This window comes from Chlorocebus sabaeus, chromosome 19, assembly GCF_047675955.1.
Source record: "Chlorocebus sabaeus isolate Y175 chromosome 19, mChlSab1.0.hap1, whole genome shotgun sequence".
In the NCBI taxonomy this organism is placed as follows: Eukaryota; Metazoa; Chordata; class Mammalia; order Primates; family Cercopithecidae; genus Chlorocebus; species Chlorocebus sabaeus.
Genome location: NC_132922.1, coordinates 34,566,375 through 34,593,676, shown reverse-complemented (window position 1 = coordinate 34,593,676; position 27,302 = coordinate 34,566,375). Strand labels below are relative to the sequence as shown.

Genomic DNA, 27,302 nt, shown 5'->3' with positions numbered 1-27,302 from the left:
GACCTCGTGATCCGTCCACCTCGGCCTCCCAAAGGGGTGAGATTACATGCGTGAGCCACCGCACTGGGCCAGTTCTATCAATTTTTGCTTCACATGTTTTAAAGCCGTTATGTTATCAGGTGCATAAACACGTGTAGGATCATTATGTCTTCTTAATCAGTTAAATGTTTTCTCATTATAAAATGGCCTTGTTTATTCCTGGCAAGATTTTTTGCTATGAAATCTATTTTAGTATTAATACAGTCATTCCTGGGCCCCGGGGCTGGTGCGCTCTCCTGGGCTCACACACAGCCGCGCACGCACACCAGGGGTAGGTCTCCACTCCGGCCCTAGCTCCCGGTGCCCATGCGTAGGGACAGAGCGACGGGAGATGCCTGACAACTCCAAGGGGCCCGAGGATGTGGCCCGGCAGTGGCGGCGAGAGCGGCAGCGGCATCGAGGGCGGCAGGGGCAGTGGCAGCAGCGGCGGCGGCATCCCTGAGACTCCTGGAGCTACCCTTCCCCGTGACAGCCACAGACGTCCTTCGCCGCTAGAAGAGACCTGGCTTCTCTGCGCCCGCCCTCCCTCCCCTGGCCGAGCCCCGCCCTGCCAGCACTGCTGCCTGCGACAGCCTTGCCACCATCAGCACCACCACTGCTGGCGGCAGCAGCAGCCATTTCATCTACACAGAAACCAGACACAAAAACATAGCAGAAATAGAGAAAGAAATGAGCATCCGGAAAATAAATGGGCAGGAAGCCGGCTCACCCAGTGAAAAGGGACATCAATGAGGAGATGAAGAACTTTGCAGAAAACACCATGAATGCACTCCTTGGCTGGTATGGCTATGATAAGGTTGAATTAAAAGGTAGTGAAGATATTGAATTCAGGAGCTACCCTACAGATGGGGAGAGCCGGCAGCACATTTCTGTTCTCAAAGAAAATTCTTTGCCAAAACCAAAATTACCCAAGGACAGTGTTATTTCACCATACAATATACGCACAGGCTATTCAGGGCTTGCCACTGGCAATGGACTCAGTGACTCACCTGCAGGGTCAAAGGATCATGGCAATGTGCCCATTATTATACCTTTAATTCCACCACCTTTCATAAAGCCACCAGCAGGAACTGTTGGAGGAGACAGATGACCCAGCAAATGCTTTCTGAATTTCCCCTCAGTCTTGGACTCCCATGAAAGTTACAAAGGGGTAAATCTACAGTTTAATTGCCTGGAGTTCATTAATGCCCTACTGATTTTCTTTGGGCGCTGACCAGAAGATGATGTGTCAAATGTACAAATAATGTGTGCCTGGTGCCAGAAAGTGGGAATCAAGCGCTATTCCCTGAGTATGGGAAGTGAGGTGAAAAGCTTCTGCAGCGAGAAGTGCTTTGCGGCCTGTTGACGAGCCTACTTAAGGCTAGAGGTGAAGATGGACATGCTGAAAATTTTCCCCAGCTGCACTATGCTAAGGAAACTCCAAGGCTTGCCTTCAAGAATAACTGTGAACTACTTGTATGTGACTGGTGTAAGCACATAAGACCCACAAAATAATACCTGGATTTTGGAGACAGGGAAAGAAGTCTTCAGCTGTCTTGTAGAAAATGTCCATTGATTGATGTCTCAATCAACACGAAATGGACATTTTCTACAAGGAGACGCCGGTCAATCTTCCAGCTGGGCTGTGCATCACATTACATCCTCCCATGGAAAATAAAGCAGAAGGCACCGGGGTGCAGCTGCTCACTCCAGACTCTTGGAATATTCCGCTAACAGATGCTCAGAGGAAGGCCCCCTCCCCGGTGGCTACAGCCGGCCAAAGCCAGGACCCTGGCCTGTCAGCGTCCGCCACCGTCTCTCCATCTGACACTGCCAATTGCTCTGTCACTAAAATCCCCACGCCAGTGCCCAAGTCCATCCCCATCGGCGAGACTCCAAATATCCCACCTGTCTCCGTCCAGCCACCTGCTAGCCTCAGGCCTCCCCTTGGCGTCCCGCCTCACAGTCCTCCCACGGTGATGACCAACCGCGGCCAGGTGCCGCTGCCCATGGAGCAGCAGATCATGCAGCAGATCTGCCTGCCCTTCATCCGCGGGCCGCCGCACCATGCCTTCAACCCCAACAGCCCCTTGTCTAACCCCATGCTTCCAGGCATCGGGCCTCCGCCCGGCGGCCCCAGGAACCTGGACCTCACTTCCAGCCCCATGCACCAGTCCACGCTATCGCCCCACATCCGCCCCCCGAGCACCCCCACCATGCCCGGGAACCCCCCAGGCCTGCTGCTCCCGCTGCCCCCGGGCGCCGCACTGCCAGTCGTGAGCATGATGCCAAATGGCCGGGTGCGGGTACCCCAGACGATGAATTTCCGGCTGCTGTCGCTGGCCCCGCTGCTGCCGCCCCCGACCCTGCTTGTGCCATACCCCATGATCGTGCCCCTACCGGTGCCCATCTCCATGCCTATCGCCATCCCTCATGTCAACGACTCCAAGCCCCTCAACGGGTTCTCCAGCAACGGCGAGAACTTCATTCCGAGCGCCGCTGGCGACTCTGCGGCGGCGGGCGGCAAGCCAGGGGGACACTCCCTGTCCCCCAGGGACTCCAAGCAGGGCTCCTCCAAGTCCGCGGACTCGCCCCCCGGCTGCTCGGGCCAGGCCTTGAGCCTGGCGTCCACCCCGCGGAGCACGGCCGGAGCCAGGTGGTGGACCAGACGCGGCACGCCGGCAGTCCCCCGGGCGCGGGCGACCAGCTCTGCTTCCCCGGCGTGCTGCAGGGCCAGCAGGTCGGCGTCATCGACCTGACCGTGGGCCACCTGGCCCGGCTTCACAACGTGATCCACCGCACCCTGCATGCGCACGTCAAGGCGGAGCACTAGCCGGGCGCCGCGGAGCGCAGGCCCCGCGGCGGCTGCGGGGACGGCCACTGCAGCCAGCTCGCCGCCGGCGACCGGGCCAGGCGCCACTGGCGGGTCCCGAGGCGGCCACGGCTTGCAACGTCATCGTGAACTGCACGCGCGGCGCAGCTGCCGAGGGCGCTAAGAGCGCGGAGCCGCCTGCCGAGCAGCCGCCGCCGCCCGCGCCCCACAAGAAGCTGCTGTCGCCTGAAGAGCGGATGGTGAGCGAGTCACCAAGGAGAACAACTGTGCTTCCAACTGCCACCTGGACGGGGAGGCGGCCAAAAAGCTGATGGGCGAGGAGGCCCTGGCCGGGGGCGACAAGTCAGACCCGAACCTTAATAACCCCGCAGACCAGGACCATGCCTATGCTCTGCGGATGCTGCCCAAGACTGGCTGCGTGATCCAGTCTGTGCCAAAACCCGCGGAGAAGTCTGCAACGGCGCAGTGCAGTGCATCATCTCCTCGCGCATGCTCAGCGCCCGGTCGAGGACCTGGAGCGGCCGCTCAAAAGGAGGTGCCTCCGAATTAGAAATCAGAATAAGTAAAAGGAACGCTCACTCACAGGGTACGCTCATGGAGAGAGGGCGCAGAGCAAACTACGTCACGCCATCCAGTGACACCACCTGGTCAGCTCACCACACCCCCTCTGGCTAAAACTCCAGCAAATAAAGCCGCTTCCTGTCATTAAGCATCTCAGAGGAAGCAGCCCTCCCTCGGTGGCCTCTAGCCCGGAGAATCCCTTGCGTCTCAGACCCACCACGCAGGCCCAGCCTTGCTGCTGTCATCATTTCTGCTTCTCCCCAGAGGAACTTAGGGATTTCACCCCTGGCTTTTTAAAAAAACGAAATATGAACAAGCCACAAGGACCAATGTAGGTGTTCTCCCCGCCCCGTCTTCAAGGCTCAGTGGCTGAGGCTGGAAGATGATATGGATTGGAACCCAAAAAACCTTTTTAAATCTTTTAAAAAACTGCTGTGGTTTTGCTGCTACACCAAGACTTGTGATTTGCATTGTATGGTTTTGGGCCTATACTGTTCACGTTTTGACGGTGGAGAGGGGTGGTCCTGGAGGCCCAACGCTTCAGAGTCATCTGTCCTGCCCAGGATGCACTTTTAAATGAAGAGTTAGAATATCTTATTGGCTAATATGCTTTTCTTGTTATTTTTACAAAGGCCACCTTTATCCTTTTTGATGCCATATTTTCAGTGTTACACTTTTATGGCTTTTAATTTTCGATTTGACAGATGTAAGAAGCCGCATGAATAGTTTGTACTGTGGTTTTCCAGAGACTGAATGCCAAGAGAACTTGGTAAATGTTTATTCTTCTCAGCTTTCTCTTTCAATTCCCCTAAATAGCGCCCCATTTGGAAAGAGTGCTGAACTGAAGAGCAAGAGCAAGAGTAAGAGTGTTGAACTGAAGACCAAAATGCCCTCAAGGTGTAAAATAATCCGAGGGGTAATATTTGCGGGGCGTCAGGAAATGTCAACCTGGATGGTTTTCAGTGATCCAGGAAGTCAGTGAAACAATCTCTCTATACGCAGAGCCCTTTCATGATAATTAGAATGGTATGGACAAACCAATGAAAACAAGAGGGAAAGTGAGAAAAATCACCCATGATTCTGTTTCACTGTTTGCTTTCTTCTATCATGGTTAAGAGAAATGTGCAATTCGATCCTCAATCAGTAGGTGGAGGATAACAGGGTAGACTCACTCGTGTGCACTTGTACAGTTGTAGCTGTGAGTCCAGAAGTCCTCTAGAGCATGTGTACTGGCACTGAGTTGGTGAGACAGTTGTGGAGTATTCCATTCTGATGAGTACGGGGGGAAAAAAAAAGGAGAAAAAAATTAAGAAAAAAATCAAAAAAGGAAGAAAACTTAAAAAAAAAAAATCATCACCTCGTGATTCAGTGTATCTGTTTACTAACTCAAAGCAATTGTTCCCTCTGGAGGGGTCCAGGTGCTCCTGCCCCACAAGGAGCCTCAGCAGGAGGGGTAGTGAGTCACAAGTGGGCAGGGCCACGATGGTGTGGCACTGGCCTTGAAGCACCACAGCCTGAGGAGGCGGTGTACATACTGTATTTCTAGATTCTCCGTTGTACAGAGTCACTTCACAAGGCAAGCTACTGTTTTACAGGTGCTCCTTATTTATTACAGCTGTGAGAGCTTGGGGGATGCACTTTTTGAGCAAGCTCGCTTTTTAAAAATGAAATTTGGGGGCAGGGGAAGGGGAGGCGGGAGGGAGGGGAAGCTCACAAGCCTGGGGAGAGATTTATAAAAGTAAATAAAATAAAAACTTCCAGCAACAAATTAAAAAATAATAACAAATAAACCCCAGCACCAAACCCACCCAGGCAGGAAGAAGCCGCCCCTCCTCTGGGGCCGTATTTTTCTGCGGGGTCACCACATTCTCCTTTCCCTGACTGGTGTCAGATTCATCAAACAAAAAATAAATCTCAAAGAAAAAGTAATAATAATACAGCCACTCCTGCTGAGACTTCTTTTGTCACGTGTTAGCGTGGTCTATCATTTTCCGTTTTTAACCAATTTGTGTCTTTACATTTAAAGTGCATTTCTTAGAGGTGGCATGTAATTGGGTTTTGCTTTTTAATCCAGTGTGATAATGTGCCTTTTAATTGAGATTTTTTAGGCCAGTTTTATTTATGATGCAATGATGAATAGAGTCAGGTTTGTCTGCCATCATGCTGTTTCATTTCTATTTGTCCCAGCTGTTTTTTCCCTTTTCTTTCTTTTTCTGTTTTATTTTAGATTAGTCAAGTAATTTTTATGAGTCATTGAAATCTTTTTTGGCTTATTAGCTGTAACTCTTAGTTTTGCTATGTTAGTGGTTGCTGAAGGATTTATAGTATATGATATTAACTTATCATAATCCACTTTCAAGTAATATTGTACCGCATCATAGATGGTATAAGAACATTACAATAGTATACTTTCATTTCCTGTCACCCAGCCAGATCCATCCTGTGTCTGTGGGATTATAACTTTAACTAAGTTTAGAAAGTTCCTGGCCATTTTCTCTTCAAATATCTTGTTCTATCTCTCTCTTCCCTCTTAAGGGACTTACCTACCAGCTGCCTGAAGTTTTCTCACAGTTCACTGACATCTCAAATTCATGAGTCTTGTTTTTTGTGATGTCTAATTTGTGTTTATTTCCACTCAGTTTAGTTTTGTCTCAGACATTGTAATTGGTATTTCCGTAACTGTAATTTAGTTTTTAAAAATATCTTCCATGCCCCTATTTATCTTCCTAAGCTTTACTTTGAGCTCCAGTTCAGTCACTTATAAACAACCAGCTCCTTTTTCGTCTTATGTTTATGATTAAGCAATTGCCCAGTCTTGAAGCGAGACCTTTCTGATTATCCACTGTTGTATATAAAGTATGAGTTTTTCCATCCTGGCTCATGGAAATGGACACTCCTCTGGCACTGTGTGACTACCAGGCATGGTTCCCTCTAATTTTTCAGATAGTTTTCTTCCTTGGTCTCGGATAGTTTTCTAGCACTAAATACCTGAGAGGAGATTTCTGCAGATCTCCAGAGTTCTTTCCCCGCACTGCGCTCTCCCATCCAATGTTCTTTCCTGTGGTCTCTCTGCTTTGGTTTTATGAGTCTCTCAGCTTCATCACTCCACCTCAAGGCATCTGGTAGCCTCCACCTCAGTCTTGTTCTTCCTCTGTCATGGCCTGGAAAGTGTCAAGGCAGGCAGCTTGGGGCATTGATAGGCTTACTGTGTTTCCTGTCTTTCAGGGATGAGTGTCTTCTTTGCCGGAAGTTCACATTCTTGAAAATCATTGCGTAACGTATGTTGTCTGTTTTGTTTCTGGTTGTTTCAGGTAAGAAGGAAGATCAGTACCTGTTGCTCCCTCTTGGCTAGAAGCGGATCGCAGCAGAGCTTCAGCACATGCCGCAGACTGGCTAGAATGCCTTTCTACCCCCTTTGCTTAACCTTTTCATCCTTCATTGCTCAGGGTAGCCATCTCTTCCTCAAAAGAAACAGGTCAAATTCTCTTATGTGTTCATAAAACTCTTTTCTCTGACAACATCTATCTGGATTTAAAATTGTTATATTTGTTGTCTTTATCCTTCACTACACTTGAAGCTAACAAGAGCAGAGGTCTTGCCTGTTTCATTGCAGAACTTAGCATAATGTCTTCCACATTGTAGGCAATATATATTTATTCAGGGAGGAGTGACTGAATGCTAAAATGCAGTTTTTTAATATCCAAAAAGTACTCATTTATCTGATGTCTATCTTGTTTTCTTTCTGATACAGATCCTGTTAACCTACTGAAAATTCAGGATGCCATTCATTCAGCGGAAAGATCAATAGAAGTTGAAAAAAATCACTGTGAACTACTTACAGAAAAAATGAAAAAAATGGAAAATGAAGTCCATGTACTACAAAAGGAGTTATCTGAAACAATAGAAATAAAATTACAGTTAGAACATCAAAACGATGAATGGGAACGAAATTTCTACAGTTTGAGGCATGGCACCCTAGTTTTAAAGAAATGGTTGAAGTATTTCCTTTATGCTAAAAATATGTAGAAGAATTCTGGTATTTACTGACTTACCTTCTGGGGCCGAACAGGGGAGAGAACTTCTGAGCCTTCTGGAGCGTGAAATTCTTTGATATAATATAACAAGTTCTTTACTGTGAATACTTCTAAAAATAACTAAATGCTTACTCTTTTAAATCATCATTTTTGTGACTGTATAGGAGTTTACCATATGGAAATCTCATCATTGATTTAGCAAATTGAATTGAGGGTTTTAAAGTTTTTTGTGTTTAAATAATGTTGCAAGGAACATCTTTTTATACAAATCTTTTTCTACATTTTTGGCTATTTACTTTGAATAAATTCTTCAATATAGTTTTTTTGTTCAATTATAAAAACTTTTAACAAATGGTCTTTGATCAATATTTCTCAATTGTTCACAAGAAAATTTATATTAGCTTACAGTGTAGCCAACACGGTATGAAATGTCCATTTTTTAAAAAACTGATTAATTCTTTTAAATTTATAGTTTTATTCTTACTATGCATGAAATAAAAGTTGAAATGGAAAGTGATTTCTGATTCGTTTATTCAACATCTCTCACTTTTCCACATATAAAATTAATTCAGAGTTCTATGTGAAAAACACATACTGTCCAAAGTGTCACCCATAAAAGAAACATCAAAAGTGTGGGGTAACCGGGTAGACTCCTTGGCCTAGTCTTGCATTATAGCAATCTGCTGATACATGTGTGAAAAACAGCTGAAGGTACTCTTTTACACTGTCAATCATTTTTAGGGATATCTGCACTATTTCATGAAGATGAACATTTATTTCTAGTGAATTTATAAACATGTTTATAAACGGCAACTTCTTTTTAATTAGGTAACTCTAAATAACTTGCTCTAATTGAGGAGCAATTACAACTATATAGGGGAAAAAATTACTTTTCTACCTGCAGTGTTGGTGAATAATTTCCAATATCCTTTTCTATAATATTCGCCAGAGTTACTAGGAGCAGAAACTTCCCAATGACCAGAATGTTCTTTCCTCCTTACCTTTCAAGTATGCATCATTTGGAAGAGACGGAAGTAAGAAATTGGAAATATAAGAACTAGAAAGGAAAAACATTCACGAGCGTAGACATTTTACTAAGAAAGCAACCAACATATGCAGAGCCAGATCACAAAATGAACTTACTATTTTCTAATGAAACGAATATTAAGATAAACATATTTCACTGCAGATCTGCCTTAAGACAAGAAGAAGAGAAGAGAAAAAATGCCAACACATTGTATGAAAAAAATCAGGGGACACTTAAGAAGAAAAGAAGAGCAGTACAGGAAAGAAGTTGAAGCGAACAAACAACTTCAACTGACTCTGAGAACACGAGATACGGAATTGAGGACAGTAAGAAATAATTTGAACCAGGTAAAATCATCTTTGGTAGAAAGTTTCCATTTCTAATTTTACTTCATCAGTACTACTTATAATATCCCTTTGTTTTAATAATATCTTACTTAGTCTTAAAAAATCAAAAATTAAAAATAAACTATGACATTTATAGCTAAAGTTATTTATTATATCCTTGGTATCAAATAGATGCTCAGTATGTTTTCTGAGTGAAGGGTAGGTTGAGTATGATCACTAACATAAATGTTCCGTTAGGCATTTTTAAGTTAAAATACAGGCTAAATAGCTTTAAAACTGTGTTGAAACTAGTTAAATATTTTGCAAAGAAATTTTACCTCACTACACTGTATCTGCTTGTATTTAAAAACTGTTTTTGCTCTTTGATGAATTAGGTGTTACTTATACTATTAAAGCTTGTGTAATTCTTCAAGGAAAAAGGTTCTTGTGTTTTGTTTGTTTGTTTGTTTTTTGAGATCGAGTCTCACTCTGTCTACCAGGCTGGAGTCCAGTGCCGCCATCTCGGCTCACTGCAAGCTCCGCCTCCCGGGTTCAAGCCATTCCCCTGCCTCAGCCTCCCGAGTAGCTGGGACTACAGGCGCCGCCACCGCACCCGGCTAATTTTTTTTTTTTTTTTTTTTAGAAGAGGTGGGGTTTCACCGTGTTAGCCAGATGGTCTCGATCTCTTGACCTAATGATTCGCCCACCTCAGCCTCCCAAAGTGCTGGGATTACAGGCGTGAGCCACCGCGCCCGGCCGGTTCTTGTGTTTTGATAGGCTACTTATTAAAGAGTTTTTTTTTTTTTTTTTTTTTTTTAAAGGTTCTGCTCTCAATGTTTTAGACTTTTCAATGTTTATTAGACCAAAAATCTAATGTATCTCTAGGTTGTACAAGAGCTGAGTGACACCCAGAGGCAACTTTCTCGAGAAAAGAATGCCAGAATATTACAAGAAGAAATCCTGACCAATCACCTTTGCAAACAAAAGGAGATAGCACTGGCTCGAAGGAAAAGGAATTCTCAGGTATTTCCTTTCAGTCATTTTCAAATACGTGTGCGTATACATATTTGTACGTGTATATATATTTAAAATCCAACCATATGTATCTTGGCAAATAGAGAATATCTTAAAACCATTCGTGTGTGTCTGTATTGTTGGGGGTGGTGGTAGTGGTGGCATTTCTGGCCGTTGGATAAAGTCATGTTTTAAATTCAGCTCCATCTGAGTGCAGTGGTTAAGCAGTGACTCTCATGACGGCCTCATCCTAAGGAGAGGCTTTTAATATTTTCCATAGGAATCGATGATCTTCCCATTATCTCCAAACCCTTGCTACTAACAATAGATGTTCTAATTTTTGGAAGTGATTTCATCCCCTTGATTTGTTATTGGAGAAGTTAATTATTTGCAAAAAAGTACAGTCAATTCAGAGACCATATTTTGAATGTGATTCTCCGTACTTTTGAGAGTAACAGTTTTCTCCAAGTGGTATCTTATTTCAGTACAAAAAGCTTTTCGAAACAATACGATACCATAACGTATACTTACTTTTGTTCTTAGTGAGATAGTTTAGTGTCTTCTCCTATTTCACATTTAATACTGTTTCCAACATTGTGAAGGAAACAAAAGTTATTGCAACAGCAAGTAATCTCATGATTTTCTAAGAAGAGCTCTGTACATTTCATCTTATTTACCTTTGGCGTCTTGGAGAAATAAGCTTCTTTTGTATTTACATATTTACACCACAGAAGGATCTGTGATTTGGGGGAGGAGCACTAGAAGTAGAATCAGAAGACCTGGGGAAAATCTTGCAGCTTGCTTCTATTTGTAACCTCTCCTTTTTAGAGTTGTGGTAAATGAGTTTATTGATGTATATAGAAGTGCTTAGTACAATGACTTGATGGATCATATATCAATAAATGTAACTATTACAACATTATAAAAATGATAGAAAAGTAGAATACCTATAGAATATTAAATGTTAGAAAAATAGAATATCTATAGTATATTCTCAGGAAAATGCACTTGAAGAACTTTGGGAAATTTCATCTATCCAAAGATACCCAGAGCTAAGGCTCTTGCTATGGGGTGGTGTACAGGTTAGATATCAGAGCGTAAACCCAATTTTTTAATGGATTCAAATTTATTAATAATTTATGTTATACCTTTGAATTTTTTGTAATTTAGGGGAAAACTTCTCTTATTGTGAGATTCTTAAACGTTCTCTAGAGGTTTAGTTTTTACTTTCATGAATCTGTGGTCTTCAATAAACTTTTGAACATTGACGAGTTTATGTTTAAAAAGGTTTCAGGTTTATGTTTAATAAGGTTTCAGATGCAAAGCCCACAGTAGTCACTGAGTAAATGTTTTCTTTTAATGTTTTAAATAGGAAGACTCTTTTTTACATTGATTGGTTTTAGATTTTGGGTGCACTGCAGACACATTCAGAGATGCTTATTTAAGTAATTTCTCTATTTCTCAAAGATGCTTTCTATTTAGCTAAATGTGGTTATATGGGTACATCCAAGCTAAAATAACATTTCTAAATGTTTGATTTTTTTTCATGGCGGAGCATTGTGTCTCAACTGAGTGAGTTGCGTTTCTTCCTGACTAAAAAGAGGCCTGTTTGCATCACGAAGGCAGTGCCTGTCTACTCTGAATTTTAACTCCAATGAAACTATCATAATAGTTATGCTGTTTATTCTGGATACAAAGACAGTGTTTGATTAACCTTTTGTTACGTCATTTATATATGTTCTATATAATTCCTTCTGTCTGCACTTTTTTTTTTTTTTTTTTTGAGATGGAGTCTCTCTCTGTCACCCAGGCTGGAGTGCAGTGGCACAATCTCGGCTCACTGCAAGCTCCCCCTCCCGGGTTCATGCCATTCTCCTGCCTTAGCCTCCCGAGTAGCTGGGACTACAGGTGCCCGCCACCATGCCCAGCTAATTTTTTGTATTTTTAGTAGACATGGGGTTTCACCATCTCGATCTCCTGACCTCGTGATCTGCCCGCCTCGGCCTCCCACAGTGCTGGGATTACAGGCATGAGCCACCACGCCCAGCCTCTGTCTGCACTTTATTGTACTTTCTTAGTCAAATGTCCAGTACTCATTTTATCCTTTGAAAGTTTCAGGCAATCTCTCACCTTCTTCCCATTCTTTCTCTTCACTTTTTTCACAAGGTCTTTAAATACATGTGTGGCTCTGTGCTGAATCCTTTAGCTCCTCAATCAGCAGACTGTTCCCCCCTTATTTTCTCTGTGACAAAATATATGTATTTCATAATTACAGATGGAGGAATATCATTTCTTCCATTCATTAGCCTATTTAAATTTATGTTGAATTGCAGTGGTTTAAATGGGCAAACATATTTGATTCTAATGCACTTGAGTGCATATTTACTTTTACTACACTTGAATGGTCCTTAAAATAGAGAATGCTGTCACAATTTGAAAACATCAAAAGTTACTGAAAATATAGTAGCTATAAAAATGTGTGTGTGGTGTGCATGTATTTATTAAATCAGTCTCAAAAAATGCTGCAGTGTTTTCCAGCCAGTGGATCTCAAGTGTTAATTGACAGTAGCCTGTACTATACACTATTGTTGAATGAATGAACTATGTATTTGTATTTACTGGGATTTCCCATTGCTATTGATTTCACTATATTCCTTTTTCTAAAATTTTCCTTTCGACTTTTCTCCTCTTAAAGTGTGGGTGTGTTGGAGAATGTACAGTAAGAGCATGTAACTGAGGGAGAAGGAAGCATTGGTATACGTGTTGTAAGGTCAGCTTTCTTGCTAAGGCTGTGGGGAGGTAGGCAGCAAATCCCCTTTGAAGTTGAGAACACAGGAGTCAGACAGATGAGCATCAACATACTAGCTTTTATTACTGACTCCCAGTAACTCATGGGGGAGGTGGCTTAGTTGTGCGGGCACAGTGGGCTTCTGAACACTTCGTCCCAGGCTAGGCATTCACACACACAGTTGTAAGTGGAGAAAGCTTGATACTCATCCCCAAAGCAGGCTGCCTGCTGCAGAGATGACAGCTGACTTGAATTCATGTCACTGTGGGCAGACATATCATTTCACAGGAGAGACACAGAACCAAGCAAGCACAAATTCACCCTTTTGGTAAATCTTCCCACGAGGAAGGCAGAGAGCGTGTAAGTTCTCATGTGGAACTGTGAGGTCAGGGAAGCCAAGGTTCTCCTATCGCTTCTGCCTGAATTTAAATTGTAATTGAAATTAAATCCATGTCTTTGTAATGATGAGGAGGTGGACAGAAGTGTGCTAGATGAAAAAGATAAATCTGTTTTGCCTCTTCAATTTTGCTATAAATAACCCACAACACGGATAATTGACTTGATTGATTGATTATGGTAAACCATGTTTTATTTGGAGAAAATTAATAGTCCTTTGGAGGAAGAATTTTTCTCAGCTTCAGCTTGCTTAGTTCACCTAAAGGCTCTTTATTTCATGTTCCCTGTCCTGTGACTTAAAAAAAAAATGTTCTTTATACATTGAGTACATTCACTGCTACTAACAAAAGTTCTGACGTTAATTGCTGTTTCTAATTTTTTTCCTAACTTTCAAACTTACAATTTAGAGAAGTAGTCTTTTCTGTATCGTGCCTAAACATTATTGAGCTATGTGACAGTTTTACATGTGCATTTTCTGAGTTATATTTTAAAATCGACGTCCGTTTTCTGAATAAGAAGGAAGCAGCTGGCATACATCTCCAGGCTCAGTAAGGAGACCTGAGGCCCATTCCTGGCCTGTATGCAGCTAATTCACTATGTGACCTCAGGCAAACTAAATCTCTCTGAGCCTGTGTTGCCTCCTATGAAAACTTAGGGATTTTAACTACATTGGTGGCATACCTTAAAAAATTCAAGAATAGCGCTTTCCTTTTTAAGAAAATGTCTATGAAACTGTGTTCTGTAAGACAGAAGTTCAGTTGTCTGGCTAAGGGAAGGATGGGAGCTCTAAACTGTGACTTCCTTATCTTTTAATCCTGCAGTGTCCTGTGTGGAACCTTAGATTTCTTTGGGACATAGTTTGAAAACTACCAGTTATGAAAGAATGTTTCTAATTAGCTAAAATTTGCTGGTACATTGTTCTCCTGTGTATAATTTTGTCGCCTACTGATTTTTTAAATGAAAAAGTACAGATGAAGTTTCAAATGTGTTCCCCTTATTCATGTTGGACTTGAAGCCACCTCCACCATCTGAAACATAATCTCCACCTGGAAATAAACAGAAAGACCACGGAGAAAGGAAGAATGTGTCTAATGAAAAGTTTATATATTTTAATTCATTAGGAGCTAATGTAGCTTTTGATTTGGTTGGTATATTGCATAAAATGAAGATGAGCAGTTTACTAAGCCTTTTTTATTTCCTCTGACGATGTTCAGTTTCTCCTAAGCTGTTGCTCTACACGCTTCCAAAGCCATTGATGCCACCTTTGTCTCTAACTGAATAGGACAGTGATTAATGTCACCAAGATGCTTTTCTCTCCATCTTCCTTCTATAACCTGTACCAGGCACTGTATTAAGTCATTCAGTGGGTGACAACAGTTCTGAATTTCTATTAAGAGAATTATTTGGAAAATAAATTATTTAATGGTAAAGCAAGAATAAAATGAAAGAGATTTCGAAAAGTCATTTCATATTTGCCAGTTTTCACTGGTGAATATGGGCAGAACTGCCCCTGCCTGCCACCAGCCAGGATAAAACTGGGGCCATCAACCCTTCTGACAGCTCTTGGAATCCCCTTTCAGAACAGTTCCCTCCCTGTGTTCTGGTCTGTCCCTTTTCCCTCTGACCCTGCAAATCTGAGCTGGTATCTCTTTCCCAAAGGCAGTTGCCCTCAGCGTCATTTGTGTGGTAAAACGTTCAAAAGTCAGCAAAAGGCTGGAAGAGGATTTGTGTAGGGAGAGGCAGCTTCAGGATACAATTACTTCTACCCTGTACTCTTTTAGAGTTCGGAGGGAAAAGAATGACCTTTACTTAAATCTATTATACAGAAAGCATCCTCTATCTAGAGAGTTAAGACTTCTTGAAGATAAAAGTAAGAAGCCTATCAAGAAAAGTATTTGATTTGTAATCTAAGTAACACGTAAGTATTATGAAAGTATTTGTAACTGCGGTATCATGACTAATAAAATATATTACACAAAGGAAGTATTTAGGAGAAGAGCTTCTGGAAGAAAAGAAAATAATAACATTACATTAGTAGGTTGTTAGCTGAAGTCATGTAAAACTGCACATTTTACATAGTGTTAATGAATGATAATGTAAGATTTCTTTGATAAAGGCTTCTCCCTTTATCTGGAATTGAGTTTTTACTTTTACAAGGCCTGGCTAGTAATGATTTTGTCATGTTACCCATTTTATAAAGTCTATCTATAATGTTGTGCACATGTACCGTAAAACATAAAGTATAATAATAAAAAAATTTTTGAAAAAAAAGTCTATCTATAATGTTATTTTCACAAAAAAAGTTATAGAAAACTGTCTCTCAAACTATTCCTAAACCTGTTAGTCAGAAAAATGTCTTTACACCCCAAATTTGTGAAGGCATTGGCTATCATGTTATCATTATCACTGTGGGGGAAAAGAGTCAAACTCTGTAAAATATTTGAAGAGATTTATTCTGAGCCAAATTTGAGTGACTGTGGCCTATGACACATCCTCAGGAGCTCCTGAGAACATGTGCCCAAGGCGGTTGGGGTGCAGCTTGGTTTATATATTTTAGGAAGGCATGAAACATCAATCAAATACACTTAAGAAATACATGGGTTTGGCTTAGGAAGGCAGAACAACTGAAAGTGGGGACTTCCAGGCTACAGGTAAATTTAAATGTTTCTAGTTGACAATTGGTTGAGTTTGTCTAAAGACCTGGGATCAATAGAAAGGAATGTTGGGTTAAAGATAACCTAGATTGTGGATGGCCTAGATAGATAACCTAAAGATAACCAGGATTGTGGAGACCAAGTGTTATTGAGCAGAGGAAGCACTTTGATAGCACACTTTAGAGCCAGCAGGTTGTAAATTGTTTTTAAAAGGGTGCCTGGCTATTGGTCGATTATCTCCTGGTTCTGGAAAGGAAGGAAGGAAGGAAGGAAGGAAGGAAGGAAGGAAGGAAGGAAGGAAGGAAGGAAGGAGAGAGAAGGGGGAGGGGGAGGGGGAGGGGAAGGGGAAGGGAGGAAGGAAGCAAAGGAAGGGAGGGAGGGAGGGAAGGAAGGAAGGAAGGAAGGAAGGAAGGAAGGAAGGAAGGAACGAACAAAGAGGCAAGGGGATTCTCTATAGAATGTGGATTTTTCCCATAAGAGATTTTGCAGGGCAATTTCAAGGTATGGCAAGAAATATATTTTGGGGTTAATTTTTTTTCCTTGTCTCATAATGTTATGCCAGAGTCAGATTGAAAATTAAGTCACAGTATATAGAGTTAAATGAAACCCATCTGATGAGAATGTATGGTTTCTAGGGCATGACTCCCCAGACTCCTAGGTAGGAATTTGGATAAGATAAAAATCAGAGCTTAGTTCTTATCACCACGATATAGCTGTTATTTTTAATATATCAATTGTACTTTTTATCAGATTAATCTAAACAGCATAACACTTATATGTTCTCTGTTATCTAAACTTAAAATAAGTAGGAATTTTATTTATGTGGTTATTGTTTATTTGAGCAATTCTCAAATTAGACCTAGCCTTTTAAATTATTATATAAAAGGCTACATTTTTGTAAGTGATGTATCATTCTCATAATAATGTCTCTTGTTTAACTTAAACATTATAAATTATATTTGACGTATTTCAGATGCCGCAGGAGTTTCAAGACAGTATAACTGGAGAGCTACAAAAAGGTATCTTGCCAAAGTTTATGAATTAAACTTAATTCATTGATTTCTGAAACAAACTACAAATAGTAAATAGCATCCTTTTCCATAATTTGGTTAACAGGTAATATGTTAAATATTTTTTCATACACACCACTAATGAAAGATGTGAAAGCATTAACATTTATAATGAAAAGTATACTTAACCCATCATTAATTCATCATGTACCATAACTTCAGAGAAATCTCAAGAAATCTATCTTTTTTTCTCTGGCTTTACACTTCCTTCACTTCTGCCATCTCTAGGGACCTATCAGCCAGCACACTGAAACTGTTCTCAGAAAACACAGGCATCATCAACTTCCCGGGTTTATGGTGGTGATTTAAGGCCAAGAGACAGACTCCAGGTTCATCTAGTAACACTCAGTCAGGCTACTCCAGTTCAAAGGCAGCCACGTGACACGTGACATTTTAAATCTCCAGTCATTTACTTTGTCATTGGTTTACTTTTGCCCCCAGGAAAGGTTCCAGATTCCTAGCATGGAGTGAAAACACCCAAATCAGTTTGGCTCCTGTCAAGTTATTCAGCCTCATCTCTCATCACTTGCCATACTCTGTCCCATCGCTCTAGCATCTCGCCAAAGTCGGCTACGCAGAACACAGGGAACTTCCTCAGCTCCAGCTCTCTGCACGTGTTCTTCCCTCCATCAGCTGTTCTTCCTTCTTGTCCTTCAGCTATTAACCTACATATTGTCTCCAGCAAACAGCCTACAAGATTGATATGAAACTGAGATACATGTCTTTTCTGTGTGTTCCAGCAGTGCTATGTTTAATACCTGCCATGGTGTCCGTGACTGTCTATGGAAATTGCCTGTGTGTCTGTTTGTGTTTCAGATTGTAGTATGCAATGTTGAGGGGTGGACTATATCATCTTCATCTTGTAATTTCGGTGCTTGTCCTAGTTCCTGAACATATGGTTGTTGAATAAATGAATGAAAAAATGAGAAAACCAGGAACTCTGATACTTAATCACAATGATAATTCAATCTGTGACTATGACCAAATTATATTTCATAGTAATTTTGTATTGTGATTTTGCATATGTATTTTTTATTCTTATTAACATTGATAAAGTTCTCGCCTCATGTTACTGACTTACACTTAGTTAACTATGGAATATTTGAGATAAGTAATTCTTTTTCTTTTCAGATGCTGGTGAATTTGAATTGGAATCATGTGTGGTTCCTCATCTAGGACCTACTAATGAGTCAAATATAAATTAAGATATAGTTTGGAAATATTAAGAAATACGTATTGATTTTAACCAGAAATATATGATCTGAAAGATAGCAAAATGTTATTATTGGTCTGTTTACCTGACATTTTGCTTCCCATTATATATATGACATGTGAAAATCTTTATTAAAGGAAAATATTTTTGTATCATACATGTCTGTTGAAAACTTATATAGTATTTAAAATCGTGTTTCTTGGTCCTCTTGACTAACTCTCAAGTAGATCTTACAAATGAAAACTAGTATTATTGGCCAGGCGTGGTGGCTCACGCCTGTAATCCCAGCACTTGGGAGGCCGAGGTGGGTGGATCATGAGGTCAGGCGTTTGAGACCAGCCTGACCAACATGGTGAAACCCTGTCTCTACTAAAAATACAAAAATTAGCTGAGTGTGGTGGTGCATGCCTGTAATCCCAGCTACTCAGGAGGCTGAGGCAGGAGAATTGCTTGAAGCCAGGAGGCAGAGGTTGCAGTGAGCCAGGATCATGCCACTGCACTGTAGCTTGGGCAACAGAGCAAGACTACATCTCAAAAAAAAAAAAGGAAAAAAAAAAAAAAAAAAAACCAACCAAACAAACAAAAAACAGGAAAGAAGAAGAAAACTAGTATTATTGAGTTTTACATACTCAAACTTTCAAAATGCCAGCTGGTTAAACAGCCAAACAGCTAAGTTGTCATTAATACTTCAGTGGAGTTAATTGATGGTTTATTCGTATTTTATAATTTTTATATGGTGATAGATTTTGATTTAGACACATCCTTTTGACATATTGGTACTGTGGTCATTGTCAACGTTTGGATGTATGTCAATTGTTGTAGTGCCATCAAACTTACATATTCTTGATTTTAAGCACTGGTGTATATAGATCTTTCCTCCTGGAAATATATGAATTGCTCTAGGCTTTTCATCTTTTCTATCTATTTATTTTTATTTTTATTTGTGAACTTTTGGGAAACACTCTTAAAATTATAGAAAAGTTCCAAGTTATACTACAAATAATTATCCCTCTGAACCATGTGAGAGTAAATTACTGGCATTAGGCCAGCACTCCTGATTACTTTAGTAGGTATTCCCACCAGTCAGGACACTCTACATAACTACAATACAATCTTAATAATCAGTAAGTTAACTTTACTACATCGTATCGTTCAATCTTCAGCTTCTTTTGAGCTTTGATTGTCTGTCATGTCCTTTATAGCAGACGGATCCCATTCAGACCCATGGATTGCATTTAGATGTGTGTCTCTTACACTCCTTCAGTGTGGAACAGTTCCTCAGGTTTCCTTGACTTCATGACTTTGAATCTTTTGAAGAGTAAATTTCAGAGTATAGAATATCTCTCAGTTGTCTTTTCCTGGTGTTTCATTATGATGAGATTTAGATTGTATTATTTTTGGCACGAGTATCTCAGCGATGATCCTGGGATCTTCTCATTGCATCCTACCATATAACCTATAATTTTCATTTGTCTTATTACTGGTGACATTAGCTTTGACAATTAATGATGATATCTGCTGGATTTCTTTTCTGCAGTGTTACTTTTTCATCTTGTAATTAATTGATACATTGTGGGGAGGTAATTTAAGACTATGTAAATATCTCTGTTCCTCATAAAATCTTCAATTTATTCATTTACTTAGATCAACATGGTTGCATGGTTTATTTCATGCAATGGGATATAATTTGTTGATATTTTTAAAAATTTGTTTTTCTTCTTAGACATGTTTTGTTTTGACAATTTCAGACTTAAGGAAAAATTATAAAAATAGTACAAAGAATCCTTGGGTCTCATTCCCCAAATGTTAACATTTTACTGCATTTGCTTTACTTATTCACCCACTTTTCTTCTTCTCTTTCTAAATCAATATAAATTTAGGTACACAATATATATTTCTCTTCCTGAACCATTTGTTAGTCACAGACATGATGCCTCTTTATTTCTAAATACTTTACTATTTCCTAAAAAGAAGAAATTTTCTTATATAACTATGATTATCATTATCAAAATCAGAAAATTGAAATTGATTCAATATTAATATCTAATTGACAGACCTTATTAAGATTTTGCCAGTTTCCCCCATAATATCCTTTATAGCCAAAGAAAATCCAAGATGGGGGATTTTTACATTCAATGATATGTTGGGTCCAATTGTCCTCTTTCTTTGTTCTCCTTTAATCTGGGACTGTTTTTGAGCCTTTCTTTGATTTTCATAACATTCATGCTTTTGAAGAGTATGGGTCAATTATTTATGGCTTTTCTCTCTGTTTGTGTTCATGTGATGTTTCCTCATTATTAGATTAAGATTATATCATTCAGGCAGGAATGTCACACAGGTGATGCTGACTTCTTCCCAATACAACTTATCTGGAGACTTATGGAGCATATCTGGAGGCTGTCAGTTGGTTTCATTGCTGGACAGTGTTGACTTTGCTTCTTTGGTTAAGGAGTATCTGTCAGGTTTGTCCATGGTAAAGTTACTGTTTACCTTTTGTATTTCACTGATATCTTGTGTGACAATACTTTGTGGCTCTATAAATATCTAGTTACACCTCAAAATTTCACCCACTAGATTTAGTATTGCATTGATGATTTTTTTTTCTTTTTCTTTGCTATTCTTTTTTTTTTTTTTTTTTTTTTTTTTGAGACAGGGTCATGCTCTGTACCCTAGGTTAGAGTGCAGTGGCACAAGCTCAGCTCACTGCAGCCTCAGACTCCCTCCTGGGCCCAAGCGATCCTCTTATTCAGCCTCCCAAGCAGCTAGGGTGTTGCTATTTGCCTAGGCTGGTCTCAAGCTCCTGGGCTCAAGGGACCCACCCAGCCTCAGCTTCCCAAAGTTCTGGAATTACAGGCATGAGCCACCACACCTGGCTGCATTGATGGTTCTTGCTTGAATTTAATTATGATGAGTGATGCTGGCCTGATGGTGGCTGCATGATGATTTTCTTATTCTTTCATACCTTCTACATGGATTAAAAAATGAAACAAAACAAAACAAAACAAACAGGGGAGAAGGGAAAACATTATTTTGGTGTTCAAATACCCCCAGACTTGGCCAGTGATAGCCATTTCAGGCTGACTTCATGTCTTTTTGATGTTTTGCCATTATTCTTTAAGCGTTTCTTTATTTTATGCCACACAGTCTTCCAAGCTTATCATCTGCTTTCTCTTCCCCAGCCCTTAAATCAGCCATTTTTCTGGCAGACCAGATTTTTTTTAGGGGAGAATGATATTTAGAAACCAAGATCTGGCCACTAGTTGAAGCAGATGTGTATATGACTGTGGGGGTTCTCATTGCTCACAGGCTTCCTCCTGGAACAGAGCAGAGAAATATATGCATATACATAAATACACATACATACATGCTTACATTAATCCAAATTTCAGTATCAAAATATGTTGAAAATCCCAAGTTCTTACTGACACTCTCCATTTCAGTCCAATCCCACATGGTTCATTCTAATGTTTTCCTTTCCTTTCCTCTTGAACAATGTGGGGTGTAGGGGCATAGTAGAAAATTCACATATAAATTTGGACTCCCACAAAACTTAACTACTAATAACCAACTGTTGACCAGAAGCCTTATTCATAACATAAACAGTCAATGAACACATATTTTGTAGATTCAGTGTATTACATACTCTATATATATATATATTTTTTTTTTTTTTTTTGAGATGGAGTCTCAATCTTGTTGCCCAAGCTGGTGTACAATGGTGCAATCTCAGCTCCCTGCAAACTCTGCCTCCTGGGTTCAAGCCATTCTTCTGCCTCAGCCTCCTGAGTAGCTGGGACTATAGGCGTGTGCCACCACAGCTGGCTAATTTTTTGTTATATACTATATTCTTACAAAAATAAGGTGCACAAAAGAAAATGTCACTAAGAAAATTATGAGGAAGATAAAGTGTATTTACAGTACTGTACTGAATTCATTGGTAACATAAATTTACTTCATATGTTTCTGAGATGAATCATCTATCTGAAATGGCAAGCAAACAAAGATGCAGACCTCAATCTATGATACATATCAAGTATCACGGCTTTCTCTTACAAGGTTATGGTATTTCTCTGCTTCTTGGGAGCACTTTATGCATCACTAGTGGTACTTTCTTTGGGTTCTGTGGTTCACACTATTTCACTAAAAATGAAAAATACAAGAAGTTCTAGCTAGAGCTTTCAGATAAGAGAAAGAAATAAGGGGTATCCAACTGGGAAGAAAGAAGTCAAATTATTTTTGTTTGAAGTTGATGTGATCCTATATTTGAGAAACCTAAAGGCTCCTTCTAAGAACTGATACACACATTCAGTAAAGTTGCAGGATGAAAACAATCAACATACAAAATCAACAGTGAACAATCTGAAAAAGAAATCAAGAAACTAATGCCATTTACAATAGCTACAAAGAAAATAAGATACCTAGGAATGCACTTAACCTAAGCAGTGAAAGATCTCTACAATGAAAACTATAAACCATTGCTGCAAGAAAGTGAAGAGGAGACAAAATTGGAAACACATTCCATTTTCATGGATTGGAAGAATTCATATTGTTAAAATGTCCATACTACCCAAAGCAATCCACAGAGTCAATGCAGTCTCTATCAACATACCAGTGATATTCTTCACAGACGGGAAGATGATTATGTGAACTGTGGTATATCCAGGCAATGTATTATTACACTCAATAAAAGTATAATTAACACTATGTGGCAACAGAGAACAACATGTCTTACAATCTTAAGTTTTAACAGAATACATGATTATAGCAAGTAAAAGATACAGGCCAGGAGTGGTAGCTCACACCTGTAATCCCAGCACTTTGGGAGGCTGAGGCAGGTGGATCACCTGAGGTCGGGAGTTTGAGACCAACTTGACCAACATGGAGAAACCCTGTCTCTACTAAAAATACAAAATTAGCCAGGCGTGGTGGCACATGCCTGTAATCCCAGCTGCTCGGGAGGTTGAGGCAGGAGAATTGCTTGAACCTGGGAGGTGGAGGTTGTGGTGAACCGAGATCGATTGTGCCACTGCCCTCCAGCCTGGGCGACAAGAGTGAAACAGTTTCAAAAAAAACAAAAAAAACCTAAAACTAAAAAAGTATACATGGAATGTTTGTAATACAGAGAAATGATACATGCTTGAGGTGATGTATATACTATTTACTCTGATGTGATTATTATGCTTTGTATGCCTTGAGCGTAATAGCTCATGTGTGTGTGTGTGTGTGTGTATATATATATATATCTACTATGCACCCATAAAAATAATTTTAGAAAATACCCCAAGAGATCACTTTTCACTGTGAAACATGATTTACCAGCGAGTCCAACTGCTCCTGTGGAGATGACGAGCATCACCCGGTGCTTTAAGTGGATACCTGCAACACTGGAGCTGACTGCAATAGCAACAGGAGGTGACTATGAAATGGATATAGTAGTAAAGCATGTAATACATTTAATTGTATGTAGTTATGATTTATATTTTATTTTTTAATAAGGGACTTTAATTTTTAGAGCTTTTTTAGGTTTCAGAACAGAAATTCAAAGGCTCTAGTGTCCTCCAAAAGAATGAGCAAGGCACCTTTAACAGTCCTTGCTCCTGTACCCTGTCAGAAGAGGGAGAAGCTATAGCCAAGTGTCCTGAAGAGGTGGTTCAGCAGTTTGAGAAAAGCAAGATGTTTCATATATCCTGTCAGTTCCAGCTGCTAATTACAATTATATGAGGGATCCAGTGTGCAAAGATATTAAAAAGAGCATTGGGAATTTGGGGAGGATGAAGCCAGAAATGGAACTGATTTCAATAACAACAGGAAAAACAGCTTGTGAAGATTTGACTCCGGGCAAATATTGATACAGAAACACTCCAGAGCCAGTTGATTTCATCCAGGCTCTCACAACTGCAGCCAAATGAGGGGAAAATGTCATGTTTGTTGAAATAGCCCCTAAGAGAGCCCTCCAAAGAAACATCAGGTAAATCACAGGTGAAGAAATCTACATTTTCTCTTTTCTACAAACAAATAAAGAGTATGAGACTGTTTTTGATTTGGTATAAACTGTCTTTGAATATGGACACAACCTTAACTGGCCATGCTTTTGTGAAGGTTTGAAAACAACAGGTTACCTGAGTTATCAACTTGATCACAAGAATCTTAAGACTTATTTAAAGAGTCGTTAGTTGCAGAAAAAAATAGCTTACTCCAGTCATCCTATCATTAGTATTACAAGTGACAACATAGATTTCAGTTGCTTCAGAACCCGGGATACAGCACCCCATGTTTTTGAGCACAAAAACAGTGAAACTACTTAGGTTCCTGGTTCCTGTTTTGTGGAGCCTGGTTTGGCTTGTGTGATGGATAGTATCAAACCCAGAGCACCTCTGAGTACATATCAGGTAAGAGTTGCTTTTTTAGCTTCCTGTGTGGTGAGTCGAAAGTTTTTAGATAATCTCTAAAGACGCAGTTGGAATCCGGAGAAACAGAAAGGAAATTTAAAATATTTTCTCATTAGTAGTTCGTGCAATGCAAGAAGTTAAAAACATTTTTTAAAATCCTTGAGTGAAACAACATGCTTTTCTTGGGAGCATTTTTCAAAGGTACAAGTTGACTTTGACCAGTGATGAGGTTGCTGAATAACTCTTTCGTGTTGGTTTCCAATATTGTACCATTTTAAAACAGTTAAAAGACATTTCATTTTGCGATGAGCTAAAGGAAAGCAGAAAAACAAAGTCAGTGAGGATCTTCAGAGAGACATCTGTGAATATCATGTCCATCTGGTGCCATTAGATTGTTTCTTGCAAATGGTATTTGTCATGACCATAAGAGACAGAAAGATTGGAGGAAAAGCTGGTTTTCCATCAGAGATAGACAAATTGAGTTTTCAAAAATCAGAAAGGGGAGGTGAATGTATACATAAAGGCCATCAAATGTACAGAAAACTACTTTGAAGTGTGTAGATTCTTTACAAACAAATATAGTTCAATTTTAGCAAGACTAGAAGACACTGTGTTCATGTATAGTAGACAAACATAATCTGATGATAACTTTCTCCTTGAAAACATGCAGAAACAAATATCAGCTTCAAATGCTTGGGAACCCCAGTGAAGCAGCTCTGCTACTTGTTCTGGCTGACACATTACATTAGCCCAACAGCTTAAAAATTCTTTGCTTTATGACTCCAAGTAGGTTGGGTTTCAGAAATGGACAATGAGATTTTGAGATGAGAGTATGTGATAAGATGAAAACTGAAATCCAGGACTTCCATTATGTTTTATTAATGTACTAAATTCAAAATCTAAATAAAGACATCCCAGGAACACTTCTTCAATAACTGACAAAGTGCTATGAGGCATTGCGTCAATTTATTTTGCCTTTAAAAGACTAAAATGCTGATTGGTGTGTGACAGTGTTCACCTACAGAACAATAAGAAATGTGGATCATCTCAATCCAGGATTTGTTCTGACATGACAAGAGCCTCTTATATAAGTGCAAGTATAATATAAGTGCAAGCCCCTTATACTGCTGCTAACTCTTTCCTGGACATCTTCTGCCACTATCTCAGGAACTGGGTTTCTGCTGTAGAGTCAATTAATTGGGGAGCCTTGACTCTTGAATTACTGCTAAACAAACACCATCTTGCAAGTGCTTTAGCCATCAGAGAAATGCTATTCAAATATCCAAAATCTGTGACTATCTCTAAACATGCTTAATTCCGAATAATTCTCAACAAACCATAGTCAGATGTAATTCAGGTAAATACAGAAAACCTTCCCCAAGTTCCATGTCAGAATTCATTTCTCCAAAGAATCCAAGATGAATTCAGTTTTCTGGAAGATTCTTACATGGCTTTTACTTATTCTTCATCTCGGATATCATCAGATGAGTACCCCACTTCTTTGGCTAATGTCTTCGTGAATAGAAACCTTGAAGACGTTATGATGTTCACATTGCTTACATCATAAGGCATAGACTCCATGCCAACTATGACAAGTCAAAAGTAAGCTCTTTCATGATCTAAAGGTTCAAGTTCCTCTGATCAGACTGCTTGATAGAGATACAACTCTGTGAACCTTAAAATTGTTTCTGACAGAACAATCAAATATTACCTGAGAGGAGCGGAATGGCCACAACCACATGAAGCTTTTTAAAAAAATTCATGCAGTATGCTGAATCAGAATAAAAACAGGCACAAGATGATAAACAGGATACAGTCTGCCTTCTCTTAAACTTACCTGAAGTTTTTTATATATATATTATATATATTGTTTTTCCTGAAAAATTTAGACAACTTTTATTGATATTAAATCATCATTCTAAATTAACAATTCATTTGAATTTATATATGTTAGTGAACATTCCCTATATTAGCTGACTTTATTACCCAAGGCTAAATCAAAAAATCTTTAATTAAAATAAAAAATTAGTCTTCACTGATCAAAAAATAAGATTTGTTAAATTTATCACTCTCCCAATTAGTTTGGTCATTATTGATTTTTTTATATGGGGAATCTGTTCAAAATTCCACTACAAATGAATACCTTTCCATTGTTTTGTAAGATGATGGATATTACAGGTAATTTCTGTAATGGATGTGTACTTTTTAATTTTATCCATGAGATAGGGGAAATACTATCTTATATTTTAATAGACATTTTGGCCATTAGACAGGTGAAGCAGCTTTTCATTTGTTTATACACAATTTGTCTTTCTCTTCTGTGCAATTCCTCTTAATATTCTTTGCCCATTTTCTCATTGGGTTTTGCAAGTTCTTACTTATTGGAATGAACTCTTTGTATATTCTGAATAGTATCTTTTTATTATATATATATAGTAAACATTTTCTTTCAATCTTTCACTTATTTTTTTAACATTATTTACCAATACATTGCTAACAAAATGATTTGATCATTTTGGTTAGTAACATTTGTCTATCTTTTACTTCATAATATTTGCATTTCATGTCAAGTGTAAAAGGAATAATTTACTGCAAGAATGTAAAAAGTTATATTACTAATTTTATTTTTCTATTGATGTCTTGATGTTTTTTGAAATTTATACTTTTGGCTTTTTCAAGTTCTAAATAATATACAACTTTCTCAAAACAATTCTGTTCTCTACCGATTTCAAAGGCTACATTTCTCATGTCTTAAATTCTTGTATATAATGTAAGTCATGTCTGATTATCATGCTGATGCCATGGGTGTGTTTTGTGTCAGTACAGTAGTCTAGGATTATAATATGTCCCGATGACCAGTGGGAGCTGACCTCCACTCACTATTGGAGAAAAAAGTAGCTACTATTAGATGGCATCTTTGCTTTATGAACTTTAAAACTACTTTATTAATTCACATACACACTAAGATCTGAAATTTCC

General features: G+C 39.5%; 1 long non-coding RNA gene and 1 pseudogene across 1 annotated transcript; both read left to right on the top strand.

The window, feature by feature from the left end:
* The first annotated feature begins 594 nt into the window (after positions 1-594).
* On the top strand, positions 595-4,233 carry LOC103247863 (sine oculis-binding protein homolog; annotated as a pseudogene).
* A 5,367-nt stretch (positions 4,234-9,600) lies between these two features.
* On the top strand, positions 9,601-17,965 carry LOC140709210 (uncharacterized). The gene is made up of 3 exons (XR_012089607.1): positions 9,601-9,822; positions 16,625-16,670; positions 17,163-17,965. It is a non-coding gene; the product is annotated as an uncharacterized lncRNA (long non-coding RNA).
* The last annotated feature ends 9,337 nt before the right edge of the window (positions 17,966-27,302 follow it).